The following is a 13,238-nucleotide window of genomic DNA, read 5'->3' on the forward strand; positions in this document are numbered from 1 at the left end:
ACATTCCTCAGTCCCACTCGCCACTCCAAAACAATAACTCGGCCAAATTAGCATATCAAGAGAGCAATGCATAGCCAGGATATTTGGGTCACGTTTCATGCGACCACACATTCAGTGTTTCCACCGTCCCACCTTTGGTATTCGTCATTCACGTCCTCAAAAGTGAGATTAAACAGAGAGTGCTTTGATTAACGTGTCAAACGCTTTGGCATACATGTCTATGCGGTCGTAATATGATTGTGAGGAAATGTTCCTATGGAGGCTAAAAATATCCGGGGTGTTATTTCATATCATTAGTAGTCGGTTGGCTGGCTACATTTCCTCTGATTAGTTCATTTGGACAGCTAATGTCTTATTTGCATCAGGCTTATTTTTCCTCTGCCGATGTTCGCCTAGCAGGTGTTAGAGGAGATAATGGCGTCGCTATCAGTCATTGTCAAATAAACAACATTTGAACTCACTTAAAACTCTAAAGGAGTCACCACAATGTGTTGATTTCTTCTTATAGTTCCCTTTAGGTGCAGCATCATTTGTTGCGGTATAAAAAGTTCAGCAGTTATTTAACCTCACGCCCTCCCTTGCATGTTCGACAGGAACGTTACCGCTAGCCCTCCGTGTGACCTTGCTTGGAATTGTGGGAAGGAAACGTCTCTTCAGTCGGAAGAGTTGCTCAGGTACCTCGCTTTGATGCGCACTTGGCGGTGCATTTGAGAGAAAACCAGAACGTGAAATTTCTTGTGTTTCTGAATCAAACTTTGTAGGTGCTCGCCGGCTGGGCAATTATCCACCGACCGGCTCAATGAAAGAAATGGCCGCGATTCTTTCAGACGCCCCTTTTATATCGAATCAGGCAGCTAATTATAAACCCAACAAGCGCATTAAATGACGCGGGTCACTAGAAAGGGCCAGTCCAAGTAATTACAAGAGGCAAAATATACGCCAATGAAGAGAGCAGGAAAAACATTCCAGCTCACTCTGGTAAAACATCTTGTGTCCTTCTGTTCCGGGCAGAAGTTGTGTTGCCTGGGAGAAACATATGTTGGGATTTGAGGAGCTTTAATTTTTCACATGTCCTAGTTTCTGCTGGTCTCTGGGGAGTACAGACCCACTGAACACAGACAGAGCTGGGGATTGGTGTCTGTCCAAATGTGCTCACAGTGATGAAACAATGACCTGACCGATGGAGCGATCCTAAATTTTTCACAGGCACAATGTCACATTGATAAGGCTCAATGAAGCCTCTTGAGCCAACACCAACAATCACGTTCAACGTAAAATGCATTTAACTTGTGTGTCCTGCTTTAGTGAATGTGGACGTCACTGATTTTGTACAGTGGTCTTAGGGGGCGCTGATGATCTCTTAAAATGGGAACTCCTACATTTAAAAAAGCGTTTAATATCTCAACTATTTCCCCAAGACATTAATGAGATTAAATGGAGTACAAATTAAAATGTTTGCTAAAAGGGACAGGTTACACAAAAACAAATCTTCTCTCTTTATTTACTAGTTGTTGACCAAATCTGTATAGATTTCCGTTCTGATGAACACAGAGAAAGATACTTGGAAGAATGCTTGCAACCTTGGCCACAATTGACTACCATAGTAGGACAAATTACAATGGTAGTCAATAGTCTCCCAAAACTGTTTGCTTTCCTACATTGATAAAAAAAATCATTTTGTGTTCAACAGAACAAAATTATTTCATAAAGCATTTTGTCATACTATGGTACTCAACAGTGTCACAAACTGATCTCAGTTTTGCAATCCAAAGTCAATATTATTGAAGGTTTTAATATGAACTCAAACATTTCTTATCAATTCAGATTGTCTTGCCTATACAATCTACTTTACTTGGCCATATGTATTAGCAAATGTCTCATTTTTTTCAATCTTTTTCACTCTTACAAAAGGTGCTTCAAAAGGTTCTTAGATGTTATAGAAGAACATTTTGGTTCCAAAAAGAACCTTTAACATCTGAAGTGTTTCACAAAAGGTTCTTTGTGGTGAAAAAAGGTTCTTCAGATTACAAAACCATTCTTTGACTGAATGGTTCTTTGTGGAACCAAAAATTGTTCATCTCTGAGAAGAACCTTTTAATCACCTTCATTTTTAAGAGTGTTGTCTCTGTAGGAGATCTAAATCTCACAGTTTTTAACTTTCGGCTCAATATAAAGATTGCAAACTTTAGGGATGCATACTTAGTAATATTTCAGGTATTCAGTATGTACCAGAATACGCTCTTTGAAATAAAGGTGTTTAAAAGGTTATTCATGGCGATGCCATTCAAGAACAATATTTTTTTCCACAAAGAACCAATCAGTCAAAGGATCTCTAAAGAACCATCTCTTTTTTACCTTTTTAATCTGGAGAGACTGAAAGTGTATTTGTATGTTAAAGGTTCTGTATTGAACTGTTTAGACAAAAAAGGTTTCTTCTATATGCCATTGTAAAGCACATTTACTTTTAGGAGGTTTTTTTCCTAAAGAATAAAAATTATCATTGTTTTCTTGATGATTTCATTTCATATGTGAAAAAGCTGCATGATTGCCATTTTTGGGTGTTTTGCTGTTGGATTAATTTGGTTCTCTTTATTTGGCCCAGGAAGACTTTTGGATCTGAATTAAAGGTAATTAGATGTTCATTTTATGAGAATCTACTAAAAGAGCAGACTTCCGAGAACAAATGGTGCTCATAAAAAGCTGAACAGCTGTATATCAGCGACTGTGCCACAACGCTTCTTTGATGTGCTGTGGGCCACCTCTGCATTTTCAGAATCACCATCAGAAGGGTGTAAGCGGTCCAAAGTGTTTGTTGCGCTTGAATCCTGCTGATCTTTTCCTTAAGTAGTTATTACACTCTATACCTCTGTATTACAGCTCGCCTGTGTTCCCCCATCCCCCCCGTTTTACCAGCTAGGTTAATTAAGTGAGTAATTCAGCTTGAAGTTCCTCTGGGCTTTCAGAGCAGGTAGAGAAAATTGACTTGAGCCTTTTATTTCAAGAAACCTGGCGAGAGTCATGCACATCAATAACAGCCCGGAGCTTCTTGGCGAGCAGCTTTTACATCTCACAAACAAGAGCAGCTTTGGGGCCCTTAATGACCTCAGAGTGTCAGCAGTTTAAGGCTTCCATACACTAACATGCAAGTTTGTTTTCTCCGTCAGCATGAAGAAAATGTTGACGAAAGCATTTGTGGCGGTCATGTGACACGTTTAGACTCACTCTGTCTACATTCATGCACTTTTAAGGGTTAACGTCAGTCGATCAATGTACAGCGTATAGCTGAGGGGCGTGGTATCAGAAAGAATGCTGCCGTTGACCAATCAGATGAGTATCGATCATTGTTATATTTAAGAATGCAATTTTTCTATGGTACATAATTTATTTGCGCCATGGTGGTCTTATTTTCCAGTCACGTGTCTGCATCGTGGTTTATGACAGTTGCTTCTGTCAGATCCATTTTCTGGCGTAGCAGAAGGTCACGGAGACACGTGCAGATGCTGAACCGGTCCCGCGGGAGAAACGTCGTCCCTGGATCCTGTGCTTTTTCCGCAAATAGCAGTCAAGCATGTCTAACAGGAACAGAGACCTGATGCCTCAACATAACCCACTTTATTCAGAGTATACATGCACATGTAAGTGAGCTGATCAAGTTTAAAGGCACAGGTGTTCTGCAAAAATGCACGAGAGGATCTGATTGCTGTGTCTCAACATTTTCACAAACAAGAGTGATGAGAGAGGTTTAAATGCTGGAGGAGAAGTGCACCCCAAAACTTAAAGGGATACAGTAGTTCACCCAGAAGTGAAGATTCTGTCATCATTTACTTCGAAATATCTTCTTTTGTGTCCTGCAGAAGAAAGTCATAAATATGACAAGAGGGTGAGTAAATGATGACAGAATTTTCATTTCTGCGTGAACTATCCCTTTAGGTTTGTTTTGATTTTTAAATCAATTTATTTGTTTTTTTCACAAAAGTATTATTTTTGTGTTTGATGTTTATGTTTTTACATTAAATTGTTTACATTTGATCTAATGAAAGTAAATTAGGACAATAATTTAAAGAACTGCCTTCACATTTTTGTATAGAAAACAGCAAATTAAACATTCTGCCATCTCCTTTACTGATATTTATCCCTTTGTACGCTGAAAACCAATTTGTAAGGTTTCAGACTATTTGTTAACATTAGTTAATGTGTTAGCTAACGTCACCTGACAATGAAAAATAGTTGTTAGTTCATGTTCATTTCAGCATTTACTAATAAATTTTGAAATGGAAAGTTGTAACTGTTAACTTTTGTCAATGTAGAGTAAACAACAGTATTGACATTAAATATAGTGCTCTCAAATGATTAATCCATTCAGTAAAAGGTTTTGTTTATATAATACAGTATATTCTCATTTTTGTTTCTATAAACACATATACATGTAAATGTCTAAGAAATGCAAATAAACTATAAAAGTCAATAAATGTATTTCATTTATAATTTAAATATATAAACATGCTAAATTTATACATGTTTGTGTATGTTTTCAAAAAGCTTAATTAACATGCACAGTACACAGACAGGTATTATGTAAACACAAATTTTTATTCTGCACAGCGTTGAGAAAATTACTCTGAAAAGTCATTAATTACTAGTTACTAATTACATATTCAATGGGGTAATTAGATTACTGTACAAAGTACTCTCTCCAAAAAGTATTTAATTACTGATTACTAATTAGTATATCCATCAACATTGATTAGTTGCGATTAGAAGTGATTCAAGGATAGACATGAAACGGCTCTTTTAATTCATTCAAATAAATCCTAGAAAACTACATAAAGTATTCTTATTAACAGACCCAAATATTATAAATGTGAGTAGGATACATTAATGCATACGCTTTGATGTAGACACCGTGTCTACACCGGACGCAACATGACAACCTGCTTGTTCTTAATGGTTTTGTCGCGTGGCGCACCGCGGCGCATCCAGTGTTGACAAAATTTGAAATTATAATGGGTTCTAATGCGTTTCTAATGTCTTTTGTTGCGCCTGTCGCGTGTGGACACAGTGTTAGAATTTTGATGTCATTTCCACTATTGCATATATTACACAGAATTTTGCTCAATTACATCAAAAGTAAATGTAATGAAATTACAGAAATAATAAGAGTAATCCCTTACTTTACTTTTTCAGGAAAATGTAATTAATTACAGTAAATTACGTAGTATCTAGTTGCAACCCAACACTAGTCCCAACACTCTTTTCACAGGCCTATAAATGACAATAATAGAGATTATTAAATGCTGAAATCGAACTTTCTCATTGTTCAGGTTAAAAATGTTAACAAATAAAACCTTATTGTAAAGTGTTATGAACAAATCTAAAAATGAAGCCTTCCTCATGTGGACGGATATTGTATTGATGTTTTCTTTTCATCATCTACTATATAACAGTTTACTTTTCAGAATAACATGCTATGTTTGTTTCCCTATTACTCTGATTGGTTATTTGCTCAAATTCCTTCCGAAAGTTTTGCGGTAACTTTACTGCAAGAATTATATTTATCATTCTAAGACTCACAGTTCAGTATGTTTTTTCTTTATGAAGCAAACAAGCTGTTTAACAGGCTGATCTGTTCTCAATAACATCTGAGGGTGACATCCAAAACCTCTCACAATATACTCCACTATTAGTTTTCAAAAAACCCATCAGTAGTGCTTTGGCTAGACTCGATGGTAAATTTCAAGGCTGTGAAATATTTAAATCCAGATGAAGGTTGTGGAATATTTCAGACGTGAGGAAGATTCTGTATTCTGCGTGTTAGTTAGCGGTTTCCCTCCAGAGCTTTGAGGTGGTACACAGCAGGCTTTGATGCTGGAGTTTCATCTCCCAAAAGGGATTTTCAATCTATCTTTCTGATGTTTAGCAGCTCCAATGGCTCTTGATAAAGGAGGAAAATCTATAAAGCATTATGCTCAGGTGATGAGAATTCCTTTTGCCCTCTTGACCGCCTCGTGATAAGGCATCTCTGCTTTGTCTGCAGTATTTCAGCTCCGCCGTGCCTTATATTAATTAGGACGGTATCTGTGTTATCCACATACGGCCGGCGTAAGTGTCCCTTGAGCACGCTCAGAAGGAAATGTGACCCTGTGTTGGAACATAAAGTGCTACGTCTATATCAGAGAAAGATAAACACAATTGAAACGGCCTCTGCTGGTGGATTTGACCTGTTAGATCGGAGAAGATTCGTGTTCACATGTGTATGAAATAACAGAGAATTGATCAGTTTGTGTTTATTTGAAGAGTTTGTTTCCAAAATGGAAACTCGGTTTTAAAGCATTTTCAAAAATCTAGTTTTTATTATGTTATAATGTTGTATTTTTTTAGTTATTATGGCTATAAACAATCACACTGCAGTTCGATTGATATTACTGTAACGAGGTTCAATTAAAAAGAAGGAATGAGACGGGACCGGCGAACATTCAAATAAAGTTTTAGTAAAATACACAAACAAAAACACTGAAGTAAAATGCCGACAGCCACCTCACGGTCGACTGCCGGCCAAAAGAACATACATACAAACGTAAAAGACTCGTCAGCAGTGCCGTCGCTCGTCCTCTTATGCTACCAATCTCCTCCGTGAGATATGTGGGACCACTGCGCACAGCTGATTCAAACTATCAATCACGCCACCTGCCCGCCTCATGGCTCTCGTCACGTCTTCCTGACCACAATTACATTTACATTTATGCATTTGACAGACCCTTTAATCCAAAGCGACTAACATATACATTTGTTTTTGACTATGTGCAATCTCCTGGCAAAAAAAACCATGACCTTGGCGTTGCTAGCGCCATGCTCTAACCAGTGAGCTACATCGGAATAATTGGATTGAACAATAACAAACATGATTTTTAGTTCTCTAATTTTGGAAAAACTCTTAATTTGTTCTTGTAGCTCGACTAGAAGAGCATAGATCATTGACACAAGCTGACCAACTATTCAGCCTTTGAATTCCTTATACATTTCTTGAAGATCAAATAGTCAGGCATATGCATAACTGTAATATGTAAAAGAATGACAGATTAACGATATGGTCCTAGCTGCAGTGCAAGCTTTCCTATTCGAGGCAGAAATAAAATCATAATTTAAGGATCAAACTTTCTATTAATTTTCTTTTCAATACTGCAAATACTTAAATAGTACGAGCGAACAATTTCGTGCCCAGTCATGAGTCAGATTAACAAATCATCTGTCAAACCGGCATCGACTAAACTCTGTGGGTATTATAACACATTTCCATTTTCACAAGACACATTCATCTTGTGAATGACCAAAGCACTTAGCTTGCAGAACAAGACGCAGCTTGGAAAATGATTGTTTTGTTTTCCGCGCAGTAATGACACCTTGTTTTGTTGAATTAGCAATCAGTCTACGATGGCAGTGATGAATTAAAGCCATCGGAGGATCAAGTTTCTCAGCTGTATTAGTATCAGTTTATTTATCTTAGTATGTCTAAGTCAATGACACATTCAGTGGAGGTTGAGGAAGGTCTGAATGTGCATTCAAACATGCGGTTTTGGTTCTGCTTCTGCTTCAAGTAAAATGCAATTTAATTGGTTATTGGATGTTCACAAATTCATTCAGGCCAAAACGTTCTGTGTTCTTGAATAAATTGATCTTAAATTTGCAAGCCCGTGAAGAGAAGAATTTGATCATAAAATAAAAAGTATTTAGGGTATGTGTCCTTGGGCTAAGTAGATGAAACTTTATAGATGTCACACTGACATTCTACACTAACAAAGAACTATTTTTTCATTTTTTAAGCTTTTTTAGTGTTTTTTAGGCTAAGTGTTTTTTCTTTGCTACATTATAAAGTTCATTCTTTATCCACATCTAAGTAAGTACTTTTAAAATGTTGTACTTAAATGTGTAAAACACTTTAATATGCTTACGTTTTAAAGGTAAGAAAAATCTAAATGTATTTATAAAATGTAGTGGAATACAAAGTATTATCAAAGACTGTCCAAATTTGCTGTTTCAGGAAATGGAAAATATGGAGATACGAGGTTTCAAAAGGACAGTAGGGATCAAAAATTTTCGTCAAAAACTTTTATAAAAACAGTTTCTTGAGAGATAAAATAGTGAAGTATTGTCTACCGTTGGTTCTATGTTATTATCACATGTGTATGTGGGTTAAACCATGGCACTTTGTTATGTACAACAGCACTGAAATGTATTTTTTTGTAAGTGATATCAACTCCCATGTTCATGGGGTACCATGTAAATACCATAATATATGTGGAAAACATTCAGTACTATAGTATTTCAAAGTACCATACTAGATTCTAATGCCATCCCACAGTACCGCCTCAGTCCTTTCTTTGCTATAGTATACTTAAACAAGCTCAGCTCTGTCCATCGTGAACCATGTGTGTTGACAAACACTCCGAATGCTTTTCTCTTACAAACACAAAAGCTCCTAGCTGTGTTGAACGTTATCAATTCAGGTAATCTACCATTTCTCTCACACTTTCCGTCAGTGGACAATTACAATATTTATGAGTACAGGCTGAGATAGAAAGCGGCGATTTATTCTACTACTTTATCTCTGTCCGCTCTTTAGGAGGTTTATTTTAATGAAAGTGCGGCAGAAAATCAGTCAAGCATTTGTCAGTGTAATTGTTCAACACAATGACATGAATAAATATGAGCTGACAACGCCGGTTTAAATACGTCTGCAGAACAAGGGATTAGCCCAAGTCCTCGCTTTCTTATTTCTTGTACTTTTTCTCGCGCGCGACAATAAACCATCATTTAATTGACGGGAAGTAAAACATTCATTGGTTTGACCTTTGCGAAGATTTCGAAACGGTGCGAGCGGGCTGGTTAATAGCATGCAGAGAACGGCGTGTTATTGTAACGCCCCTTCCTATGAATGACCTAATTGAGTGTGACTGAGATGGTTATCAGATACAATTGTGATAAAGCTTATCTTAATCGTGAACACATGTCCAGAAATTTGATGTAACTCAAATTGTCAAAGTCATGAAGCTCTATAGTTCCACTGGGGCTAATCAAAACCACTCATCTCAGCCAATATGTGACTGTTAGGCAATCCAATGCAAAAGCTTTGAGTAGTTGTTGAAGGTGTAGACAGAAAGTAATGGAGATAAAATGTTGCAGTGATTCATTTAATGTTGTTTCCTGTTTTACTTTTAGGCTGCAATCTGTAACTTTTTGGGTTAAAAACTACTAAAAATCAAGTCTCCTTTCCCTTCCGTAATTCATAAAAGGAATCTTATAATAAAGATTTACAATTTGAGCTTTACAACAATTTTGTGTAAAATGTCAGTTTGTTGTTGTTTGTCATCAACACACATGAAGATAAATACTGGAGATGATTTCTCTACAGATACCGATAGCCGATGATTCAGAGTGATATCTGCTGATGCAGATACCGATAGTATTGTGGTCATGTTAACTCGCATTAACACATTTTTGAAGATTAAAAACTGGTGATGTTTCTCAACACGTTCTACACAGAGCAAAAATTCATTGCATTTTCCTGTCTTCTTTTGATTGACAAGATATATTGGCCCTGAACATCGGCTTTTTAACGATTGATGATTACCGATTATTGGCCGATATATCGGTACATATCAAGTACATATGTAAGGTGTCGTGGCAGTTAAAAGGAATTGTTCACCCAAAAATGCTGTCATAATCTACTCACCCTCATGACATTCAAAATGTGCATTTGACTCTTTCTTCTGTGAAACTACAAGGAAGATATTTTGAGAAATGTCCGTGGTTTTGTGTCCATGCAATGGAAGTCAATGGGGTTCGATTTTATTTAGTTACCGGCACTCTTAAAAATATATTTTTTTGTGTTTTGCAATAGGAAGAAAGTCATGCAAGTTTGGAATGACAAATGATAACAAAGTAGTAATTTTTGGGTGAATTATCCCTTTAATGGTTCAAACTGCTAAGTTATGGATTACAACAGTCATTTAATTTTGGAGAGTCATACAGTAAAGTTACAAACTCAGCACATATGCACTTTCCAAACAAACTTTTTTTAAAACATTTCTTTATTCAAGAGACAATTCAAGCCATTTTACGTCTCTGGAAGCCAGTTAAACCATAAAGTTTCAACCAACATGTGAAGCAGCTTACCCATCAACAGAAGTCTTTGTTATACCATAACACTCGCTCGCTCCCTTCAATCAGGAAATAAAATGATGCCTGTTGATCTAAAAGAGCCAACAGGGCAAGCGATCAATGGATGCGGCCGCGTGTCTAAAACATCAAAGTGTTAGCTGAAGTGTATGTTCTCTCTGCACATTGTCAAAACAAATTGACTGTTGGTGGAAGCTGGCTTGTGTAGTGCTGATTAGTCTGCCGTTCACAGGGCTGGATGTCGAGGAGAAATTCTGCATGGCTCTCAGTCAACATTTGCCATGGTGTTTGCTTTTCTTCCGACTCTCCTTGCCAGCTTGTTATGAGACTACACTTGAATTAGCTGTCACGTTATTAGTGCTTTAAAGGAGCTGCGTTAAGATTTAGATGTATGATAAATTGTTGGGTATAGAGGATGAGTAATTGTTAACTGGCTATAGGCCATAACATGAATAGAAAGCCTTAAAGGGATGGAAAAAAGGAATCTTATTTCATAAGTTACTCGCTCATTCCAAACCTATATGAGCCTATTTCTTCTAGAGAACACAAAAGAAGATAGTTTGAAGAATGTATGTAACCAAACAACATCGATCCCCATTGACTTCCATTCATGAACACAAAACCACCGAGACATTTCTCAAAATATCTTCTTTTGTGTTCCACATAGTCATATACAGGTTTTGAATGACATGAGGGCTTCCTTGCAGATACGTTGACCTTTACTCGTATAGATTCAGATTTTGTGTCAAAGGCTTCATAGAACATCAAACTTTTGTGAATTGTACAGAGAGTAGTTTAGAAATACTTCTTAAAGGGATACTTCACCCAAAAATTAAAATTCTGTCATGAATTACTCGCCTTCAAGTTGTCTCAAGATTCTGGTGCACCATTGACTATCGTGGTAGTAAGATTTATTGTATTTTTTATTTTGTTCTGTCGAAGACAGAAGAAGATATTTTTAAGAATTAAGGAAAACAAACTGGGGCACCTTTGACGACAATTTAAATGGTAGTCAGTAGTGCTCCAGAAATATCAGTCGCTTACATTCTTCCAAATATCTTTCTAACAAAGAAATCTATACAGGGTTGGAACAACTTGAGGTTGAATAATTCATGACAGAATTTTCGTTTTTGGGTGAACCATCCCTTTAAGATCAAATCCCTCAATCTAGTCAGAATGAAGAAATAAACCTTTGGAAAGGGTGAGACCGGGCAGCTCAACAGACGACGCTCCTGAGGTAAGAATAATATACTGTTTACTTACTGGCACCATCATTCTCCATCATTCTTTTCTTTATTTGCTTTTTTGTGTTATCCTATAGAAGAGGCGACCAGCGTGACAGGAGGTGGAAATTGATATCGGTATGATCGGTGTCTTTATGCCGGAGTTTCTGATTGATTTTCTGTACGCATGTCAAAACTCAATTTTTATCTGCCTGGCACGACTTGCCATAGTCAGCTTTAATACAGGGGCTGACTGTCCATACTGATAAAGTCTATGATAGTGCATTTGCATAAGAAAATAACCTGGCACCAAGGAGATTAGAATGGAATTGGAAAGTACATACTTCTAGCCCACTATGTATGTTGTTTGAGACAGCTTGCACACAGTCAGAGGTGTGATAGTTACTGAATCAAACAAAGACCCTTGTCTCGGATAATGATGGGCGGGAGATTTGTATTCGATTTATTCAATCATGATGACAATTTCTAGACCAACCTGAAGACTAATTTGCCGTGAATTCTCTCTGAAAATTCTAACAGGCTTTTAGATTTAAACAATTCTATTTATGAGTGAATTGAAGTCTGTGTTTACCTTTGCATAAATTGATTTTGACATAAATTAGGCAGTCGTGAAACTGTTGCCCGCTTTAAAACCTAGTTTGCTATAAACCCTTCAACAAACTTCAAAATCTATGTTAGTTTAAAAATAATTTAAAATTCAAGAAAAAAAGATCTCTTGTTCATTTTATTTTATTTATGAATCAAATCAACAATTAAAAAACTCTGTAATACTCTTCTGTAGTTTGCATTTACATTCATTCATTTGGCAGACGCTTTTATCCCAATCAAATTTGAGTGTAGGGTCAGAAACTGAACAGCTCTATTGAGATTGAGATTATTTATCATTGACATGAGGATTTGACAAACAGTAAATTATACCTGTTCCATTAAATCATGCCATGCATTTTCATTGCAGAAAATATTTAGCTGCCTTAAACTGAATTATGTATCGGGTGTGGGAGGCACATTTCTGTCCTTATCTTTCCTTTTCAAAACACGCGCTCATGCACATACACTTTTATTGATTTTTAAAGGCTCAAGGAACATAAAACACGGGGTGCTATGCGCCTAATGTCATTTCATTACCGAGCACGCTGAATTACATGACATATTTTACTGCTTACAACTGTACAAGGTGAGACAGTTAAATTTTCCTATTACATCCTATCGATCTGCAATAAAACAATGAAGCATGGAAGATTTCTAACTGAAATATCTCATTCATGATGCCAACCTTAGAGACCCATCCGCTACGAAGTATTCACTACTAAGCCATCAAATAAATTGCGCTTGTATAAAAGCCCTTCGCTCAGAGAAAAAAATGGCTGGATTTTGCTAGTGCAGAATGAAGGTGTTTTGGCAGCATTTCGTCGGTAGAGAGTAAAGGTGACCTTAAGCTGTTTATTAATTCTCTCGTGAGACAGAAACACCCTAAAGTACATTTACAGACTGCGCCGGGCACTGAAGCAGGAGACTCTGCGGGGCTGCTGAGTTCACCATCAGCTGCATTAAAATGCAGGAGCAGCAGTGCATCGCTGGACCTCGGAGATGGATAAATCAGCTATTAAATAAACAGGCGCAACGCATGCGCTCCAAATATGCCCGCGTTGCATGAACGACCGTGCTCTGCTTGAAATGCTAATTTGAAAAGGCTTAAAAATAGAAATGCAGAGCCTCAACCTCTAGTTCTCTCTCTTCTCAATTGCCGTCTTCTTCCTTTAACTACATACATAAACACAGAGGTTTGGCGATTTCCCCATAAGCTTAAACCCGTCTGTGGTT

Source organism: Triplophysa dalaica, chromosome 14 (genome assembly GCF_015846415.1).
Source record: "Triplophysa dalaica isolate WHDGS20190420 chromosome 14, ASM1584641v1, whole genome shotgun sequence".
Lineage (NCBI taxonomy): Eukaryota > Metazoa > Chordata > Actinopteri > Cypriniformes > Nemacheilidae > Triplophysa > Triplophysa dalaica.